Below are 21932 nucleotides of genomic sequence, written 5' to 3'. Positions count from 1 at the left end.
ATCAGCCTCTCCCTACCTTGTAGCAGTGGTCAAAACTCAATCTATACCTTGAGCCCTTTAAGCTTCAAGTACAACTCCGCTTGAGCCACCATCATTCAAGATGCATAGAAGACAAACATCAAGACTATTCTCTGTCCTGTGACCCAGGTTGTGGAACAAACTTCCTCTGGCTTTTTGAACAACAGACTCAATCACAGTCTTTAAATGTAAACACACGAAGACCGATCTCTTTATAAAGCACTTAAGTAAGCACTAAGTACTTATTGAAATGCACTGTATTGCATTTATGCTATTTCTTAATTCTGTTTTTCTTTCCAGGTATCAGCACTGGCTTTTGTTTCTTGCAGTGTCTTAGCACAAGGGTAGTTTGGACTTTAAGCTATTTGTACTAGCTAGGATACATTATTTGAGTGGACAACAACTCTGGACAAGAGCATCTGCTAAGTGCCATAAATGTAATGAGAATGTAAGTGAAAGTTAAGACTGTACATACAATGGTAGCCATATGTCAACAACATCCAGAAACATTCGTGACTTTGCTGGGATCAAGCTCATCTGAAATGGCTCAATGTACATTGGAAATATGGGTGTGGGAAAAACTTGATTCTTAGATGCATCACGATGCGGATGTGACCGATTCTGGATCGATTCACAAATGTCAAAAATCAATTTTCTAAATATTTAATTTCTAACGTAATGTTGACGGAACGCAAAAGGCGGAACTGGAAGTGCGGAAGTGCAGCGCCCAGACAGTCTGTGGCGGCACATAACAAAAACACAAGTGGATGAGTGAGAAATCCGACCAGCTCCCTCTGCATTAAAGCCAGGTTAGGTCAGGAGTCACAACCCAAATGATAAGAAGAGCCATTTTGCCTTTCAACAAAGTCAAACCACCTTGGGAGCCACAACATTTAATGTCCAGTATGTGTTAATGTCCTAGTATGGGCTAAAAATATAAACGAGAGCGCAGATTTACTTCGCTCTGCTTTAAGCTTCAGCTATAGCTGCTTTCCTCCCATCTCTGCCAGAAAACCTTTCTTCAAAACTAGAAGAGTTTCTTGTAAAATGTCTCAGCATCCAGCTGTTTTACAAGGCTGAAGTCGCTTCTCATTCGCCAGCTTCTCGTTCTAATTTTCCCGTTTCACCTTAAATTCTGACTTAGGCGCCGAATGTAACTGCTGCACCATTTAAGGTGGAACGGGAAAATTCGAAAGAGAAGCAAGTTAATTTTTGCAACTTTTTTTTAACTCTCGTTGCAGATTTAACCAACCGCGCTGCTTATAAATGCGAATAAGTCCTCCAAATGTTCGTCTTAATCTCTGTTTTTTCGTTCGCTACTGGCGAGGCCAGACTTCGTGGACACCCATTACCACTGGATCTTATTTCAGGGTAACAGTGCATCGATAATCGTTTTATAATCGCATCGCAGCCCTCTGAATCGTAATCGAATCGTGAGGTGCCTAAAGATTCCCACCCCTAATTGGAAATGTGTTTTGTGGTCCAATGAGTTGACTTGTCATACTGTTTATGGAAATAATGGACATTGTGTTCTATGGGCCAAAGAAGAAAATGACTATCCAGTCATTGCTACCAGTGTAAAGTTCAAAAGCCAGTTATGGTATTGGGGGGATATTAGTGGGTAACTTGCACATCTGTGAAAGCACCATTTATGCTGAACACATGTTGGATCAACACATGCTGCCTTCTATGTGGTGTCTTTTACAGGGACACTCATGCTTGTTTCCACATGACAAGACCAAGCCACATTCTGCACATGTTACAAAAGCATGGCAGTGTAATCAGAGAGTGGGGTGCCAGACTAGCCTGCTTGCAGTGCAGAACTGTATCCAATTGAAAACATCTTAAACTCAAAATATGACAATGAAGGGCCTGTATGGTTGCTCAGATGAAGACTTGTACAACTGAAGAATGCCAAATAATTACCATTTCAAAACTGAATCAGTTTGTGTTTTTAGTTCCTAAAATGTGTTAGGTGTTGTTTATTTTTAAGGTGCAGTTAAAAGGAAAGGTAACATAGCGGTAAACATGTTCCTGTCCCAAGTTTTTGGAACATGTTGCAGGCATCACATTTGAAATGAGCGTATATTTACAAAAAACAAAGAAGTTCATAAGAGAACACATGAAATCTTGTGTTTTATATTTCTTTCATTTCACAGGTCACACAGAACTTACGACTGTTTTTATCTCAACTGTGTTGGAGCCAGTTTTGGAAAAAATATGTTTTTGAAAATATCATTAATTCATGTGGATGGGGCCTCAGAAAGAGCCAGAGCAAGTTACCATATAGCTTATCCCTGCTATAACACACCTAATGGTTCGACACACAGCTAAATCAAGTGGGAGCAGAGAAAATACAGTTCTGGATTATGCAATGCTTTCCGGAAATCCAACAGCATCCAGGTTAATTGGTTGCTTTCAGCCGGCATTAGAACAAAAGCATTTTGTTTTACAGTTTGTGCCTCGGGAAAAAAAGAAAAAAAAGAGAAAACACAGACTGATGTAGTGCGATGGAAAGCCTAGCCATCAGAGTCGTTCACGCTTTGACAAGAAGGCATCTGTTCTCCTGATGGAGGTTTGGAGAAGGGGAGGGTTCTGTTCTCATGATGGCACATTGGATGTGTGTGTGCACAAGCTTAAAGCCGAGCACACCACCGAGTTCAACAGATTGAGCCACCCAAATGACCCACAATATGCTGGCGGACCCACTAGGGAAATAAAATGGCGAGACAATCGGATTTCGGCACCGAAACATTTGAGCTAAGGAAATCGAGAGAGGGAACAAAAGATCATTTCACCAGTGCGCCAGCACTATTCTCATATGCCTTGTACAAAAGCGATGGCCACTTGTATTAAGAGTGGCCCCTGCGCGATAATTGAATATAATCACTACAGAGCCACAAAAGTCCACTGTGACCTTGCTGAGGACAAAGAGACTGAGCCTCACGCTGAGGACTGAATAAGACAGACGTGTTATTATTTTTCACATCAGCGTACGATAGAAAGAAAAGCAACAGAAAACTTCAATACATCGCAACAATGCTAGAGGCCTACTAAGCTCTTCATGTGTCACCTTGCGTAAAATATTAAGGAAAGGTGAATATACGCTCTCAACCACCCTCTGATTTTTAGTTATTGTTCTCACTTGACTCTCTCCCTTCTTTCTCTTTGTCTGTAACCTTTTCTTTGTGTGAGTGGAGGTGCAAGCTGTGTGCTCATTATGAAGCGAGAGCGGCTGAAGCCACTGTGTTTGCCTTTTGCTTTGGCCGTTGGGCAGATAGAGTGGAGCATCTGGCCTGGAGCATCTCTCTCTTTTACTCTCTCTGAGGGAGCTGCAACAACACTTAAAGGTGCACTCCCTTTTAGTGCTGCAAAAATTAGTGGACAGTCAGTTAGGCTTTGTTCAGACTGCCAGCCTAAATCCCATTTTTGGCATATCCAGATTGTAGTCAGACTGTTTTTGATAGTCTGGACAGAAAAAAAAATTGGATCCAAACTATATTTGGAGGTGCTTTGAAATGCAATTCTAAACAGATTTTTACAGATGTGTCTCAGTCTGGATGCTGTGGCCACTCAAATCAGATTTCAAAGTGTATTTTTCATCACTCGCAATGCGACAGACAAAGACAATGTCAAATCAGGATTGATGGAAGTGCTGAAATTCAAGAAGAGCGCCAAAGATTCAGGCTTATGCTAAAAAATTTCGAAGAGTTTGGAAGGAGAGATGATGCACTTCTATCTCTCCTGCATCCACATTTAAAATCGGCATCACCAGCATAGCTACGTAGTTACTGACACCTACATTGTTACCCCAGCAACCCATGCAGATAGGTTGGTTGATCTCTGGACACACAAATCCGATCTGATCACTTGCGAATAGCAGTGCGGATAGTCATCATAAAAGATCTGATTTGAGAAATCCATTTTGCCTGCAGTCCGAACAAAGCCTTAGTCATCCACAACATCAGTTGTTATGTAACATTCTGTTGTGCAGCACATTGCATCTCTCAGCCTCATTGTTTTGAAAGTATTCATAATTTTGTATCTTTATTGTGTTTTCATACATCAGTGTTCTCTCACCAACATGCATTACACAAACATCATACAACCATTAGGGATCCCTTCACACTCAAAGAAATCCTGACTGCTAGTATAACCACTGATGTAGAAGCTAACACATACAGATGATGATATTCATCTTTATAGCAGCAGTGTTAGCTGTTGGCTTTCTTCTGTATTGACCACCTCAAAAAAAACAAAAACCATTTCAAACCTCCTGCCCTCAAGGATCCTCAAAAGCCTTTATCATTTTTTCAAGTTCTCCCACCTTCAAGACACATCATCAGAAGGGGGATTTCCTAGTCTTTAAAGTGGAAAATTTAGTTCTAGAGACTACTGCAGTGCTGTAGGAGGGGAGTAGACAAAGATAATGACATATGTATAAAAGGTTATATTTTCAATTTTGCCCAGTGCTGCAATCTTCATTTCATTGCTGTTATAAAAATTTGAACGTACTACATGTTAATGAATTATGACTTTTCTAAGCAATTTTGAACATTTTCTATTGAGTCATTCATAAATATAAGTTAACACAATGTAAAATGGGAAAAAAGAGAAAGAAACAAACAAACAAAAAATGTCATGAGGTTTTGATATGACAGTTATATGTTTCATGTGAACTTCCAATCTTTTCTGATGATATTATCAATGTGGTCTTTTAAATTGCAGTATATTATATTAAGTATTGGGAGCGACAGAGCTTCTGTTGTTTTATTGCACCTTAACAAATAAAGAAATTGTCCACAGATGGAACACTGGACAATGCTGGCACGGCAACTAGGCAAAATGGGAGGAAACCACTGAAAATATAATGGTTTGATTATAGGAATAAATAGTCTTCATTTTCTTAATCAAAGAATTAAAAGTTACACAAAAAATTAGACCAGACCAGGCTGGACTAGCAGCAGACAAACCAAGAGTAACAAGTATTTTGCTCTCTTATTCAATAGTGAGTGAGAACATTTAGAGACAGAGAAAGACAGCTCATCTGATAATGGCAATACTGAGGAATGTAAATCAAATGTTCAGTAGAGGGTTATTTATGCTGGTAGCCTGAGTTTTGACATGTGGGTGCTGAACATCACTCATGCTACATTTCCATTTCACACTGACCTGATTGAAATTGCAAGTCATTGGAGCTCAAGGCGTGCAGCACCTCAAGCATCAGTACAGACACATATGCATGTTCCACATTCCCTTCTAGTGCACTTGATACTTTACCTCACCTTCCCTGAGAAGTCTCCTCAAAACCAATGCAGCACTAAGCGTTTTGAGGCTGATGAAAAGCTATTGTAAACAACGACTGGAGATGCCTTTCTTAAATGACTGTGAGTTTATGTGCTTGAGAAAGAGAGAGAGAGAGAGAGAGAGAGTATGGAAAAGAGAGACAGAGACAGAAAGAGAAAGACATAACCTGAGTATGAGAACGAGAGAGAGAGTACAAGAGTAAGTGAAAGAAAACAGATATACAGTCAGAGAAAGAGAGTAAGAGAAAGAAAAAGAGATATCGTGAGAGAGAGATACAGTTGGAAACAAAGATAAGACAGAGAGAGTGTGCTGCAGTCAGAGAAAGTGTAAGAAAGTAAAGGAGAGATAAAGTCAGAGAGAGGAAGACTAAAAGAGTAAGAAAAAGAAAAAGAGTAAGAGAAAAAAGATACAATCAGAGAGACAGAGATCACAGTCAGAGAGAGTAAAAGAGAGAGTAAGAGGAAGATACCATCAGAGAGAGATACAGTCAGAGGACAGAAGGAGAAAGAAGAAGAGAGATACAGTCAGAGAGGGAGAACGTAAGAGAGAGTATGAGAAAGAAAAAAGATACAGTCAGAGAGAAAGATTACAGCCAGGGAAGAAGAGAAAGAAAAAGAGAGATACAGTCAGAGAGAGATTACAGTCAGAACCAGAGAGTAAATGAGTATGAGAAAAAAGAGATACACAGTTAAAGAGTAAGAGAGAGTGTGAGACATAAAGAGAGATACAGCTAGAGAGAGAGTTTACAGTCAGAGATTGAGAGAGAATGAGTATGAGAAAAAGAGAAATACAGTCAGAGAAGGAGAGAAAGAAAAGAAAAAGAGAGATACAGTCAGAGAGAGAGAAAGAGAGATACAGTCAGAAACGCTTCATGCTGTAACTCGCCCACTACCTCCTACACACATGTGCACACACACACACGCTGCCAGTTTTCATAAACCACACACACACACACACACGTTTGAATGGCATTCTCTCTCTTGCTCTGTCTTTCTCTCTCTCTCTCTCTTTCAGTGAGGTGCAGCAGCAAAGAGGCTCTTTAATGATTCATGTGAAAATCTGTAATGAGCGCTCTGCCTTATCGCACCTCTAGTGGATACACGCTGTTACACTCTCTGTGTTTTTTCTGAGGGCTTACGGCCTCCCAGCCCCCAGAAATATCATCACAGTCTCCTATAGACCTTATACACTGCACACACACACACGCACACACACACACACATACATACATCTGTGAAGATTTGTTCAAGACAGATTCGCCACTAATGCAAAACACTCTGAAACTGAACACAAACTAATATTTAATGTAGAGTCTATAAATGATTAAAGTGGGAATAAGAAGAGTTTATGGCAACAGGGGGCAGCGCTGAGAGCCAGCTGACTTTACTTCTCTGACATGTTCAGATACCTGCTGGGCAGGACACTGGGTGGACACCACTTTGTGCTAATAATAACTCATTTGATTTTTCACTCAGACACTTCAGTACTAATACATTTTAAAATTGAAGAATTTCTGAATATTAAATGATCAAAACAAACAAATGTGAAATGCTTTAGATGCTTTTCAGAACAGACACAAAGAAAAAGGTGGCATAATTACTACTATACAATGTAAGATCTCAATTTATCATTAAAACATTGCACAATAAATGAATGTAATAATAATAATAATAATAATAATAATAATATCATTTTAATTATAATTGCCTTTCAAGATACCCAAGGGAAAGAAATACATACAAACTCAACTTTTCCTCCACATCCTCCCTCTCTCTTCTCTTCACAAACTCCATAAGAGCGAAATATCCATGTTATTTGAATTTCTGGCAGAGTGAAAAGGCGTTACGAATGGGTCATTTGAAAACATCTGTGTTCACAATCAGAGCCCACATCCCTTCATTACCCCCCTCCTTCCTCTCCACCACCGCCGCACTAACGAACATTAGCTCCACACTTTCACTCATCTCGCTCTTAGTGGGATTACCATGGTAACAGGGCTCTTGGTTAAAACTGACAAATGGCAGCGAGTGGCTCGAGTTTTACATAACAGCTACACACGGAGCCAAACAGCACAGAGATGATAACACAGAGACTGAAGGGAATAAATAGATACTTTGTAGGTGGTTTTACAAGTTATTATGGGTATGGAGAGAAGGAAAGAAAGAAGAAAGAGAAAAAAGAGAAGCTGAGGCAAGGAGAGAGGTGAGAGTGTTGTGAGTCAGCGAGTGGTATGACACTGGAAGCATCTGTCATGGCTCGGGTACACCGTGCTATGAAACGAAATGCTACGAGTTCTGTGGACTCACGAACTGTGGAATGTATCTTTAGTACGTGGTCAGGTATCAGCAGATACCAGGTGTAGTGAAGATACTGAAGTGCTACATAAATAAAGTGATTTGTGATACCAGGTTGAGCCAGTAGGACTATTTCACATTTAAGGAATAAAAAACCAAATTTAAACAAACTCTACACAGACGTAGTTGAACAGCCATGCCATGTTTGGTGTCTGAATTTTGCTTCTTTAGTTTAGTCCTGGAGCTAAACACTAGAGGTCAAAAATCACCCACATCTTTTCTGTAAATACATCTCCAAAACTTTACTAACTCAGCTCTCAACCGAGTCAAACCGCATCCAGCTCTTCATTAAAGTTGGTGGTTGAGGTTTAGAACACAGTATAGCTTACTGCAAACTAGAAAAAGTCATACTGTGCCCTAAACTATATCAACATGCATGTCTGCATGACCTTAATAAAGACCTGGATGTGGTTTGAGTGGGATGAGTAGTTTTAAATTTGGGTGACTATTGACTTCTAGTGCTCAAGCTCCAGTGCTAAATTTGGACATCAAACATGTCTTAGCTGAACGACTACATCTGGGGAAAGGGGGAAATTGTGTAAATTAAATTTTTTGTCAAAATATGACAACAGATAACTGACTCATAAAACATGAAAAGAATATGAAATATATCTTTTTTGTTTGTCTGATGAAACAAAAATTAAATTGTTTGGCCACAATCATCAAAAGCATGTGTGAGGGAAAGAAAAGGAGTAGCATTTCAATAAAAGAACACCTTGCCCGCTGTTAAGCATGGGGTGATATATTAGGCTTCAGGGCTGAAAAATGGCCATGTAAAAATCACTGGTTTTGGTACATAAATAGGCTTTTTAAACATATTCCCTACACAACTATTGTGCTAGTGTTGGGAAATAATAAAAGTATGGTCAATGCTTACTCAGCCTAGAAGAAGCACTATGGTACAGCAGCTAAATCCCAGCACCAGGAGGAGTGGGCAGAGGTCAGGGTGAGGGCTGGTGGGGTCAAGAACATGTGATTGGATAATTTATAATGATAATTCTCAATGGACTATATATAGGCTTCACAGTAAACACCATCTGTTCTTCTCCTGAAGAATGCAGACAACTCTACATGTGTACATCTATATGTGGAATGAATTAATGCATCTAATTTGCTGCGTTAAACAAGAAAGCGCTCACTGCATTAAGTGCATTTCTGTGACGTCTCACAGACTACTTGATGTTTCCTCCACACAAATGAATTGCCATGATTCTCAAAAGCACGATCACTGTGCTGATGATATTCCTTTTTCCTTTAAAAAGACTGCTTGCCCTATGAATAACAATGAGAGAAGCAAAATGAAGCATCTTGCTTTCCATCTTTTTCCCTCCTCCTTCCTTTCTCTCCATCTTCCCTAACCTTGGTCGTGCCAATGCTGAGGTTAGGCAGCTGCATCTTGTGCCACAGAATTGCCCTCTTGGCCAAAACTGCAGGAAACCTTTGACTTCCCAGCCTCCCGATGCATGAAATTTCCTTGTAAAGCTTGGCTGGCCGTGGTAATTGGTCTCAATAGGCTGAGGGACAAGATAAATGCACAGCTGCAATTATGACTTCACTTCCTGTTGGAAAGCAAACCAATCTGGCTGATGCAGATGCTACTGCGTGTTCCTTCCAGCTACCAAGCAATTTCCTCTTTTCTTACCCCTCCAGCTGCCAGAGAAAGCAGCCCGCTTACAGAACCAGAGCAAGCACTGAGTGGCTACTTTAGAAGAACTCAATTGTGCTAATCCCCTGGATTAGAGATGTAGTTTTCTCCTCCCCAGAAAGACATTTTGTGGATAAAAGTTTTAATTCCTCCGGGAAACAGTCATAAAATGTAACATTATTGTTCCGTTTAATTTGTTATGTTTCCCAACTGTTCTTTCACGTCTCCAATTGATGTGGATTTTTGCTACATGAACGACTCAAATCCTTATTCTTTTCCTTTGTGCGCCTCACTTATCAAGCCGACGAAAATGGAATGTTTTCAATGACCAAAAGCAGCCAGGCAGAGCCAGAGTGGAAATTCGAAAATAACGTGACTAATATGTCAATTGCCTCTTCAGGAAGAAAACACTGAAGTAGTTTAAATGAGTACATTTATGGAACTATGTCCTGAATATGTACCTTTGTATCTCTGCACAGATGAGAATGGTGCAAATTATTCGCATGAATAATTATCGGCTGTTCAAGATTAAACAGATATTTAACAATGCTATAAGACATTCCATGCTTTACTTGACGTTTGTGACAGATACGTTAGCATATAGTTAACCTTGTAGCAATTTTACAGTGACTCTTTCAGTAGCCAGGCCTGGAATAGAGCTGCTACAGCTGTGCTCCAATTCTAACAATAGATTAGGCAGCCTCTTGTATTTGCAGTCAGTGATGTATCTAGGCCTTCCAGAAGACATACAGTGATACAATGACATTCATGCATCTCATAAGAAATCAAAATGGGTTTGGTTGATTCCTTTGTAACTTCATAATTATGCTGATGGTTACTGTAACACATTCGGCCCTCTCTTCAGCTTTTGAAGTTCTAAGCAAGAGGAGAGCTTGCTTTGATACATGCACCTAGATAACACAATTCCTGTTTGGCCAATTTTCTGCTGGACATTTCAAGAATTTAACGCTTTTGTTTCCATCCAAAACTTAATAATGAAACAAGAGGTGTACTGTAATACGTGCAGAGTTTAAATTCATAATACTTGAGGAGTATAAATACATGACTCTGCTGAATACAACTGAACAAAAAATTATAAATATATCTTTTTTAGGTGCCAGAAATCAAAGGGCTCGGAAGGCCTAGAAGACCCTAAGGGTTTCCCTCTGATTATTACATAGGCTAGCTGTCAATTACAGTTACAGTTACAATTACAACCCAAAATAGAATATTTCATTAAGTCAGTAACGACAAAAAAGAAAGAAGGGCTAACCTGACATGAAATCGTTTTCAACACTTCATTACTGTACCATGATTGTTCATTGCATTATTTGATAACAATTTTTAATGGTGCTTCCTTTGTCTTCTTAATTGGGGTATTTTGCAAAAACAATTACTAACATGCAGATCAGATTAAAATTTTAATGACACAATGGGGGAAAAATCCATTGAAATAAGCAACAAAACTGAGTCTCTATACTGAATTATTATTATTATTATTATTATTATTATTATTATTATTATTATTAATCCTATGATTTGTTTTTGTGTTTTAATATTAAAACAGGAGATATCAGTATAACAAATGTAATTGTAGGCGTACTTTGTTTACAGTTTTATGTTTAAATTGCTTTATGTAAGCTACAGCCCCCCCCCAACTTGTCAGACCAAATTTGTCGCCCTGCTCTATTTAGATGACATGCACTGTAAAATAAGTAGGCTACTTCCCTAAAGCATAAGAAACAATTTAACAAAACAGATCTTAATTAAGTGAAGGCTAAACAGACAAGACCTCCTTGAGGAATGAGCCTCATCTTATTAACAGTATACACAATGATTAAAGCTGATGCATGCATGTTTACCTCCAGGATTTGAATGTTGCTAACCGCTAATGATTTACAGCATGTATACTATATCTTGCAATCATTAAGATGTTTACTGTACATATGTTTAAACTTCATTATATGCATGATAAGCAGCACATGCTAATGTTTATTTACATGCATCTACATTAAGCTAGTGAAAGATATGGTTGCTAACGTGTTCTTGTCCTAATTTGCATGTTACTGTTTGGGATTTTGCTACTTCGTTAAAAGTCAGCAAGAAAATGTCAGAAAAGTTGATAGAACAGGAATATAAATCTTAGTTTTCTCCAGCTCTTGCAATTTAAGTTGACCAAATCTCACACTTGTTAAAAAGTTATCAGCGACCAAGGACTGGTGCTTCTGAGCAGCTGTGTATCTTCAAGTGTAGTCTGAGGTTGGCAGCCCAAAGGTTCCTGCAGCACTGCGAGTATTCATGAGAGAGATGGAGGGATGGCCACTTATCTGGAAGAAACTGGGCACATCCATGGCTAATAGGCTTTAGCAGATAGAGCTTAGCCTGTGCTGTGTAATGGACTAATCCACTTGAGCTCAGGAACCCCTGGTGTAAAAAGTGCTGCTGAAGCACCAGGTAAAAGTCTCAACCCGCGTCCTCTTTCCTGAGCTGCCAGTACACATTTGGAAGGCGACACAGAATGGAGTTCCAAATGGTGCATCCATTATGAAGACAACCCCCCTCGCCCAGTGAGCAAGAAGCTTCCAGACTGGAGGCAGACATTTTGGGGGCAGAACGTTGTCCTGACAAACAACCCCCTTCTATAGCAGAGGGAGGCACAGTAAGGAGCAGTGCTGTTCACAGTGGCGTGAAGAGCATTACTAGGAATATGGTGGGCAGTGACATGTATGCTACTTTATTAAAGCAAAGAGCAGTAGTAACTAAACCAACAGGGAAACTAAGAAAAGCTTTGTTGTCCAATAAAGCCGAGTGGTCTCTACTGTCTATCATATTGAGGTATATGAGTTTGTCCAGTATGTTATAGGTATATAAGTGATACTGCACCCTCCTTCCTCCATTTTCTCTATTTTTACATTTTTGTCACACTAAATGGTTTCTTTAATTCAGCCACATTGGGGGACTGTTGAGGGTTTTGTCACAGCATCTCAATGGGATCCAAGTTAACAATTTAACTAGGCCACTCCAAAGCTTTCATTTTGTTTCTTTTGAGCCATTCAGAGGTAGACTTTGCTTTAAATCATTGACTTGCTGCACAGCCCAATAGTGCTCAAGCTTTAGATCAAAGACTGATGACCAGACATTGTCCTGCAGGATTTTCAGGTAGAGACCATAATTTAAGGTTCCATCAATTATGGTATGATGTTCTCATTGTGGAATGCTGTGTTAGTTTTAGTTTTAAACTTGCTTGCAGGTGGAACTGGCAATAACTAAATTGAAGAGGTAATTAATCCTATAATATTTAAAGTAATCCAAAATTACTTTAAATAATAACATTGAATAATCTCATGGAATACATGAAAAAAAAGGGATTAATGTCATTACATTTATGTGGTAGATGGATGACAGCAAACCAGATATTCTGTTGTTTTCAATGGAGCCACAACCAAAAATTCAGCCTCTGCCAGCTGGCCGCAGTGGAACTTTCAATCAAGAGTTCAATTTTCCCAGCTTTTGCCATCGGTCGCAATGGTGGAATAAACCAGATGTTGATTTTTTTGGGAGCCATGGATGCCAAACATCTCACTGCTGAGGTCCAGGTGAAACCAGTATTATACGTTAAAACATTACATAGCACAGAATATCATCCTGCCTTTTTCCACTTTAAAATACACACAGCTGAAGCTCTCCTCTGAGAATCATCTGTTTTCACCAATGACACTGTCAGCTTTAAAATGACTTCATGCAGTCGGTCACATATCACTAAAATGTCACGGAACGACATGTAAAAAACAGCAACATGTAAATGCAACTTTAAATGTAAGTTATGCTAATAGCTTTCTTTCCACCTGTAAAGTTACCATTTTGGTAATAAGAGGTGTTACAACAGTGACAAAATCAGTGACTATCATGTAACTTTAAATTAACATCCTTTCACTTCCAGTGACCCTATACCTAATTATTTCATTAATATAAATGATTGAACATTACATTACTAAAGGTAATGGCTGTTTTGGTAGTAACAATTTTAGATAATTTTGAGCATCAAAAATGAACTCAAAAACACTAGCCAGTACATGACTAGCAAACACAGCTTTGAATACACATAAAAGCATAATATTTTTCATTACAACTTAAAAAAGTTGACTTAATTGCAGAAACTGTGTCTCAGTAGAAACAGTTTTTAAGGTTACACACTGATCTTCAGACTGTAGGACACATTTATTTCAAAACATTGGAATATAATTGCTCAACATGGGGCCATGAGGGACAGGGATGCAGTCTCACTTCCTGCTCTGAAATACAGGGGTGTGGCTAAAATAAGATTCCACCTATGAACTAAAATTCTTTGGGTTTCAGTAGTGACATGAAAATGGGGGACAGCATTTTTTGAATATGTCTATTTTTCTCTTGACAAATCTAAATCTTTTAACTTGAAAAGAAATTAAATTGATTTAAAATTAGTATTATTTTCAAATTATAAAAAAAAGTTTTTGATTATTTTCAAAATGTAGGGACTAGGGGTTAGGGCAGGCACCTCCCATTAGAAAGTACCCTATGAATGATAATTTTGTATATGTTTAGCTTATTACTATCTCAGTCAATGCTTTTGATTTACATAGATCATAACATTATCTTCATAAAAATCACTTTCATTGCTGACATGGTTGCTGCTCTTTGTCTCTGTATGGCAGCATGGGCAGGTGCATGTAATAACATGAACCCCATCAACATTTCAACATTTCAGGAGTTCTATGTCAACCTGGCCTTATTTACTCAGGATTTATTTAGAGTCAATATCTCCAACCAGCAATTACTATTAAAAAAGCCTGGTGTCTGCTGCCCGACAGAGTGAGACATCATGTTGCCCTATTAAGACAAAGTGTAGTCGCTGCTTAAATGAGCTACTGAGAGTAAGATTAACTCCAAATAGGTGATTTATCAAAGTGATACTTGGAGGCACCTCAGAGGTGACCCTTATCTAATTTTCAAGCTGATGCTAATCGATGGACCTTGCCGTGTTGATAAAAAGTGCTCAGACATAATATAAGCTAAAACTTTGCCAATGTGCAGACTAGAATGCATTTGCTGGTAATAGCTTAACATATGTTTAAAAAGGAGTACACTGACCTTCAGACTATCTAGGAAAAGCAAGTGGTGATACTTTAAGAAGTGTCTGTGGCTGGATCATGGCATTACTGAGCATGATGTGTATATTATGCCAGTGCTGTAGAGTTAAGTTGCTCTGAAGTCATTTATGTTGAAGCAACTTTAATTAGCTTAAGTAGGGTACTCTTCTGCCATCCATTTAGAGGGTGAGTGCGACAGTGGGCCTATAAAATAACACATGACAAGATGTCATGATCACTAAATCCTTGCCTGTCGCTTTGACTGCTCTTATAATAAGTGCCTTTAACTTTAATTTGAGGAGATTTCACTGGCCGGTGTTCCAAATGGCCTCATAAAATCCTATCTCTATTGCCATATGATTGGCTAATGGGCATGGGACTCCCTAATGAAGAGAATTAAACCAAACATGTCACATGGGCTAAGAGTGAGTCCAAAGCATTAATTCAAATGAAATTATTGGCAAGTTAATTTACATTTACCCTTGGCTTCCTATTCAGGCCCCCCAGAAAGTGTTTATGTTAAGAATTCAAGACCATAACAGTCAAATAAACTGGAGTATTTAAAGTATATAAGTAAAGGTGGACAATGACCATAAGTAACTGGACAAACAAGCCTTAATTGAACTCTTATATTAAACTGCTATGTTATACTGGGTGACTTGCCTGGCAATTCTCTTCCAACCCTATAATGCAGTCATTTTCAGGTATTCTTTGTTCTGGGGGTTTTTGAGCTCAATCTTGTCTTCAGCAGCTAAACGAGGTTCAGACTGGGTGACTGACATTTCATTTTCGTCCATAGTGGTTTTTGTAAAATTATTCAGTTCAATCTCCTGCTGTGAGTTTTGAGGCTGTTGGTTGGATCTGAGTGGTTTTCAATTCAGAATTCAGAATTCCTGCTGTTGCTACTGTCTGCAAATAAGTAAGAAAGCTCCATTGGAACCCACATGCCCATATTACAGATGAGTGTTTTGGATCAAGACATCTGAATTTCTTTTTACCACATTCTCCTCTTCCCAGCATTCTGGTCAGGTTTATCTTCATCTATCTAAGACTTTATTTGTATTTTATGGACTTTCTTTTTCAGCAGGCTCTAACTTAGCCTTTCTATTCTTGAAGCTTGCCCATGTTGCGCAGCAAACCCTCTGAGTTATGCTGGTGTGCTCTTCTCTTTATGGCAGCTTCAAGTCTGCCACGGTCTGCCAGGTCGTTTGCTATTGCAGAGCTCAACAGAGCACCCTAGCTTCTTAACAATGTACCAAGCAGTTGATTTTTCAACCCGATATTTATGTCTCTAGTTAATAAATAGTTAGTACACTAATAAATGTTTGACAATTCTTTCATTGTCTTGTTGAAAGTCAGCCGAAATCTCATGTAAATGCAAGGTGTGATCAACTCTTAACTTTTTATTACCTCTCTTGTCTATGAACCACACACATCACCTAAGAAACCACTGTGCAATTACTTTAGACACTTTACAGCAGCAACATTTCAAATCTGAGCTCTAGCTTTAGTAAAGTTGCCCACTTCTTGTCTTTGCTCATTCCCATGATCTACTGTGGTCTGCAGATTTAGCTAATGTTACATGAGTTTGTGACAGCATTCCAGCCAAACAGGGCATATTACCATATGATCTAGATACACTATAAGTTGTCATTGCTTTTGGATGACAGTGTTGATTTTCTAACAAGTAATTTAGAATGTGTGTCCAACACACCTGATTACACTTTTCAATTGCAATTGATTACAATTTACAATTGCCAGGTTAATTGGATGTGTTCGAGCAGAGAAACCTCCAAACTGTGCTGGACACTGGCCTTCCAGGACTGGAGTTGTGCACCCCTGAGCAAGAACATGGATCAACTTTCCAAGGGTGAATGAAAATGAGAGCTCTCTGGCTCTCATTAACAAATAACCATATCTCAGAAAATCTTGGGAACATTTATAGGCAAATCTGTATCTGTGAATAGGGTTTCTGACATTCAGTCTCATTGGCTACAGCTTATTTGAGCGTACTATATTATCTATAGGGTGCTATGTTCCCAGGAACCCTATGTTCAGGGGACAAGGAGAAGCAGATAGGAACACACTTGCTCTCAGCTAGGCTAGCCTCAGTGAGTTAATTCACCAGCTGAGCAAAATTTGTTTATTCTTTTAGAAAGAGTGTAGAATATGTAATATTTGATAATATAATAATTTGTCTGATTTAAGTGAGGGGCACTTCTTTTTTGTTGTTGCCAGTTGCGCTAGTTGTTATCTAGACAGCTTGCAGTTATGTAGCACTTAGTTTGTTAACTAGCAAGTTAAAAACATGAGATGGTACTAGGGATTTCCCGAACAGGAAATTATGCCAAGTTTGCAAGTTGACAAGGACATGTAAAAAATAATATTCAGATGGAGGGCAAATCCTTCCCTTGAAGATGTGTTTAAAGATACCATAATTAACTTGAATGCTAACTTGCAATGTTTTGCAATGTTACTACTGTGAAGTTCAAATAAAATTCTGAATAATAACGTAAATGCTGCCTATCACCACGTAGATTCTTGTTCTTGTTCACTGAAATGCTCTTGTTCCCACTAAAAGGGAATCTGCTTGGAAGCAGCATGTCCACAAACACAATTTCAGATGTTACACATCAGAATATGTACATATGTAAATATAGCAGAGGTATGGCTGTTACTCTTATTTTCCTGTTGAGGAAATGACTGAGGCAACATGGGAATGAAGAGTTGCTTCTCATGATTATTTCAGTCAGGGAACATAGGGCTCTGGGAATATGGGGCACACAAGGCCTGCAGAAAACAGGGCCCTGGAATAGGGCTGTTTCCAAAAAATGTCAATGAGAAAATAAAGGGCCAGGAGGACTAGGACCTGGGAACATGTGAATGGCCTCGCTCATTTTAACCAAACAGAGTTACATGGCTTGCAAGCACTGTTAGCTGCAGTTATCTAACTTGAACATTATTAATAAGGAAGCACTGTTTTATTTGGCAGGCGGCACGGTGGCGCAGTGGGTAGCACTGTCGCCTCACAGCAAGAATGGCCTGGGTTCGATTCCCGGCTGGGCAACCAGGGTCATTTCTGTGTGGAGTTCTGCCTGTTCTCCCCGTGTCTGCATGGGTTTCCTCCCACAGTCCAAAAACATGCAGTCAGGCTGATTGGACATGCTGAATCGTCCCTGTGTATGTCTGTCTGTCTGCCCTGTGGTCTTTACTTAAATTATTAGAATAGATGCAAATTAACATAAAAGATACATAGTAACAAAGTAAAAAATCACAATAATTTCTTACTTTAAAAAAGAAGTTAATCTTGTTGAAGTTATCTTGTGAGCTAGTTTGAAAGTTTGGTTCCAGATTTCTCCTGGGCAGCCATTGCACGGATTTAATTATTCCATGTAGCACATTTGGTTTAAAATAATGAAGCACTGATTAGTCAAACTAGGCATTGAATAATAACTACAAATAGTCCTGAGCTTCCAAGACTTGAAGTTTGGGAACGGTTAAATGAACACTAACATATATAAAATTGCTACTATTTGTATTAATGTTACCTGTATTTATTATAGTACTAAACTACAGTACTGTATATGTGCAGTGCAAGCTGTTTACAAAAGTAAGACAGTCAATTATTAACAATTGACTTTAGCACCTTTAAAACTGTGGGACTATAATGGCTGCCCGATACACCTGATGTGGTATAAATATACACCCACAAATTAAATCTGATAATCTGCACTTCATTTGCTTCATTCGCTTCATTTTGAATCCTGTATGGTAGAGTTTGAAGCCAAAACAGCAAAATTGTGCCGCTATCTTATTACTTACAGACTGCACCATAATAGGGCACAACATTAAAAAAGGCGACATTAGAGAGCTGCCAAGCAATTGCCCTTTTTTTATTTCTCACTGTGACCGAGTGCTCTTCTTCCTTGAGTTTCTTCACGTAATGCCCTGCTCTATGTTATTAATGCTCAATTTCTCCCAATTATAAGGCTCCTCAGCACTGGAAGGCAGCCAGCTGGGGTGAAATGGGTGAGAGAGGAGGGAGGCTCTCTATTTGCTCTCTTGTTGTGTATGGATGATGATGTATTGGAGGCTGTGATTACAGTGGAATTTACAGACGAGTACACACAACTGCATATGTACACTTGTGAACAAACAGGCCTACCACGTACTGCACCCCTACCCTTCCACTCCCACTTGTTTGAATTTGAGCATGCCCTGATTAGCATAAACAAAAGGAAGCACTAATCCTGCTCCCCATCAGCATGGTAAAGAGCAACAGATTGTCACCTGGCTGTTCCTGAACGGAGTCTTTCTAAATCCCAGAGCACGGTGCCAATATCCCTATGACGACAGTATAATAGCATAACTCAGGGGGCATGGCATCTCTCTCTATATTAATGAGGAACCATGTCTGCTCATAATGGATGCCTGCTTTTGTTTTCTCATGCTGATGGGGATCGTTGTCAATCTAAGTTATGCTTAGCTGCCTTGGCACTTTACATTGTGTAACTTGCCAGAGGCTTATTGATTGCCCACATGATAGACATGCCAGATTTAGACTTGAGGTAAATCACAACATGCAGAGGTGACTTTGTGCTGCACTACTTACAATAAAAGAGTTTAAGCAGAGCTCGATTTGAGGGCAAATGACAAAAGTCATGCATCTTATATATAAAAAAAAATGTCTCCTCTTTCTATCCGTTTGCGTGAATATTGTTACAAATCACCTAAGAAGTCCCCTATTAATATCTTAATTACATTTATTTTTGAGATATTTATACCAAGCCTTAAAGTACACAATGTACAAAAACAAACCTGTCCCCAAAAATGTTGTGTGAATGCTAATAAAAAAAAAAACAGTGATTAGTAAATTCTATCTTAGCTTAATTAAACTGAAAATGGTACAAAAATTATTGTTACATTAGTATTAAAAGTTTTACCTGCAACAAATTCAACAAACAGTAGCATGTTTACCATATACATATTATCTTTCCTTTTTAATACTTGATAATCACTTGGAGACTAAAAACACCAATTGATCCGGATTTGAAAGCTGACTTTGTCATGTAGAAATAAGAATGAACATCCCTGTAAAAGATGTTTAGATATATAGTATCTATGCACAGATCACCAAGTTACCCATGCCAGGGCTCTAATACACACACCCTTATGCCATGACAGACCTTTTTGAACTTTATACTACTAACAATCTGAATAATCGTTTTCTACTTTGGCCCAGTCACGACATCCATTATTTCTATAAACAGTCTGAAAAGTTGACTCATCTAACCACAATCTGCCACTGTGCATCATACAGTCTTAATTTGCCTTTGTGGATGCAGCAACAAACAATGCATTGACAACAGTTTTCCAGAATATTCTCAAGCCCATGCAGTGATACCCATAGCAGAAGCATGCTGGTTTTTAACCTCTTATTGACAAGGGTATATTTTGTTTTTTCCATCTGAATTTACATGACCAAATCATAAGGCAAATTATTCAGTAACTGCATGAAATAAATGTCAATTTTTATTTTATTCATTTATTTTTTATAAAAGCTCCTCTCAAATTAACAGAAAATATGTCATGATCACACACATATTGCTATATGCTTACAGTTTACTGCTGACGCTTTTTGTATTTTTTTATAAAAATAATTTTTACAGAGCAGATCACTGAAGAGACACCATCTGTTTATAGTTTATAGCCCATAGCCCAGATTTGTGGAAAAAAAAACTTTCAGTAGAAAAAAAAAAAATTGTGAGTTCAGCTTCTTTTATTATTAGGGTTTAAAATTACATTACCCATCTATTTGACTGGAAAGAAGACAGCTCTCATATGACACCCACTTTTTGAATGAAGCTTATGAAATATGAAAGTTATGAAGAATATGACGAAATGCGTTTTGGAACCACTGGTGGTCCCAAGGAGTTGAAAAGTGGCATCTGAGGGACTGAAGGTTCATGGGCATTGAGTTGTGGTTTTCAGTCTCTACACACCGAAGATTTTTGACCTTTATTTGTGTATGTTGTTCACAAACTACTGGTTGATGAATTTTTTGGCAGAGCTACATCTGCTCATAAATGTCTAGACCTTTTCTGGAAACTCCTTTTATATCCAAGCATCACCTCTTTAATTTCATTCCAAATATGATGACAGCAACAAATTCCAAAAAAACAGAAGCATGCCATTCCCACTATATTACATCACCTGTCTTTTTAACAGCACTTAATAATCGTTTGGGGACTAAATCATTTGGGGCTCTTCTGTTCTTCAAATTTTGTGCTTCAAAAAGTTGAGGAACGTTGTTTTTAAACTGTTGTATGGTATGGTGCTTATGATCATAATGGAACTAGGCCTTTCCTGGCTGCTACTTTTATTCCAAAGCATGATTGAATCACCTGTTTAAGATGCTTCTTGAACATTTGACAACGTTTCTAGTGTGAAATTGCAATTGTCTCAACTTTTTTGGAATTGATATTTGAATGAAAATACTTGAATAAATAAATAAATAAATAAATAAAAACAACAAAAACAATAATGTTGAAATACCATGGTATTAAAAATTTGGAATATTGCTAATTAGGCAATAATATGCTTCTTTTCCTTTGCCACTATATATGAGAAATAGGGGATGTCTTAAAACAGGAGTCCATGTTTAGAGTGACATAGAGATAAGTGTAAAGTTTAAGGATTTTATAGTAAATAGCAAGCTTAAGCTGTGGTAAATCACTTAGTAAAAGAAGCACCATGTTAGCATTAATGCAGTGTACTGAAATTAGGCTTTCATAGAAAAAGAGGGGTAACAAATCAATACTGTTTCTCAGAGAAATGGCTTGTGTGCATCTGAAGGAAAATTCCAGAGCAATGTATGAGGGAGCAGAGCAGAGGCAGCACCTGGGGCCCAGTAAACCGAGTCCATTAGTTTTCGGTTGCGCTGAAGCACCGGGGCACACAGACACTGATGAAGAGGCCATGTCACTCGCGCAGCAGTGCCAATGCCTCCCAGGCCAGTTCATTGCTTACCTCCACTGAGTCCACAATCAACTAGCTCTTCGCCTGAGTGGAGATCAGGTGTCCCTCACCCCTGTACACATACACACACACATTGAACATGGCAGCAGCCCAATACTGAATACCAGATGCCGTTACTTCAACCTAACAACATCCTCATCTATCATGAAGCCTAATGCAATAGATATTTCAGTAAAAAAAGCTGCATATACCATGTAAGTATAAACATTCTCTTAAAGACCCCATGCACTCAAAAATGTGTTTTTTAATTGGCTGACTCCTCTTGAAGGGCTCATTATGATTATATAGAGTGATATTAGTATCAAATGTGTTACCATAATGCGAAAACAAAGGCTTTCTCAGTACGTCCAAAAAGGTTATTCGCTGGGCATTCTGTAGCAGCTTAGTTTTGTACATCATGGAAACTTGGACCTATCACCAATATACTTTTGAGGCCAATATACT

Source organism: Colossoma macropomum, unplaced genomic scaffold (assembly GCF_904425465.1).
Source record: "Colossoma macropomum unplaced genomic scaffold, Colossoma_macropomum, whole genome shotgun sequence".
NCBI classification, from domain to species: Eukaryota; Metazoa; Chordata; class Actinopteri; order Characiformes; family Serrasalmidae; genus Colossoma; species Colossoma macropomum.
The sequence above is the reverse complement of the archived record's forward strand: the minus strand, read 5'-3'. Positions refer to the sequence as shown.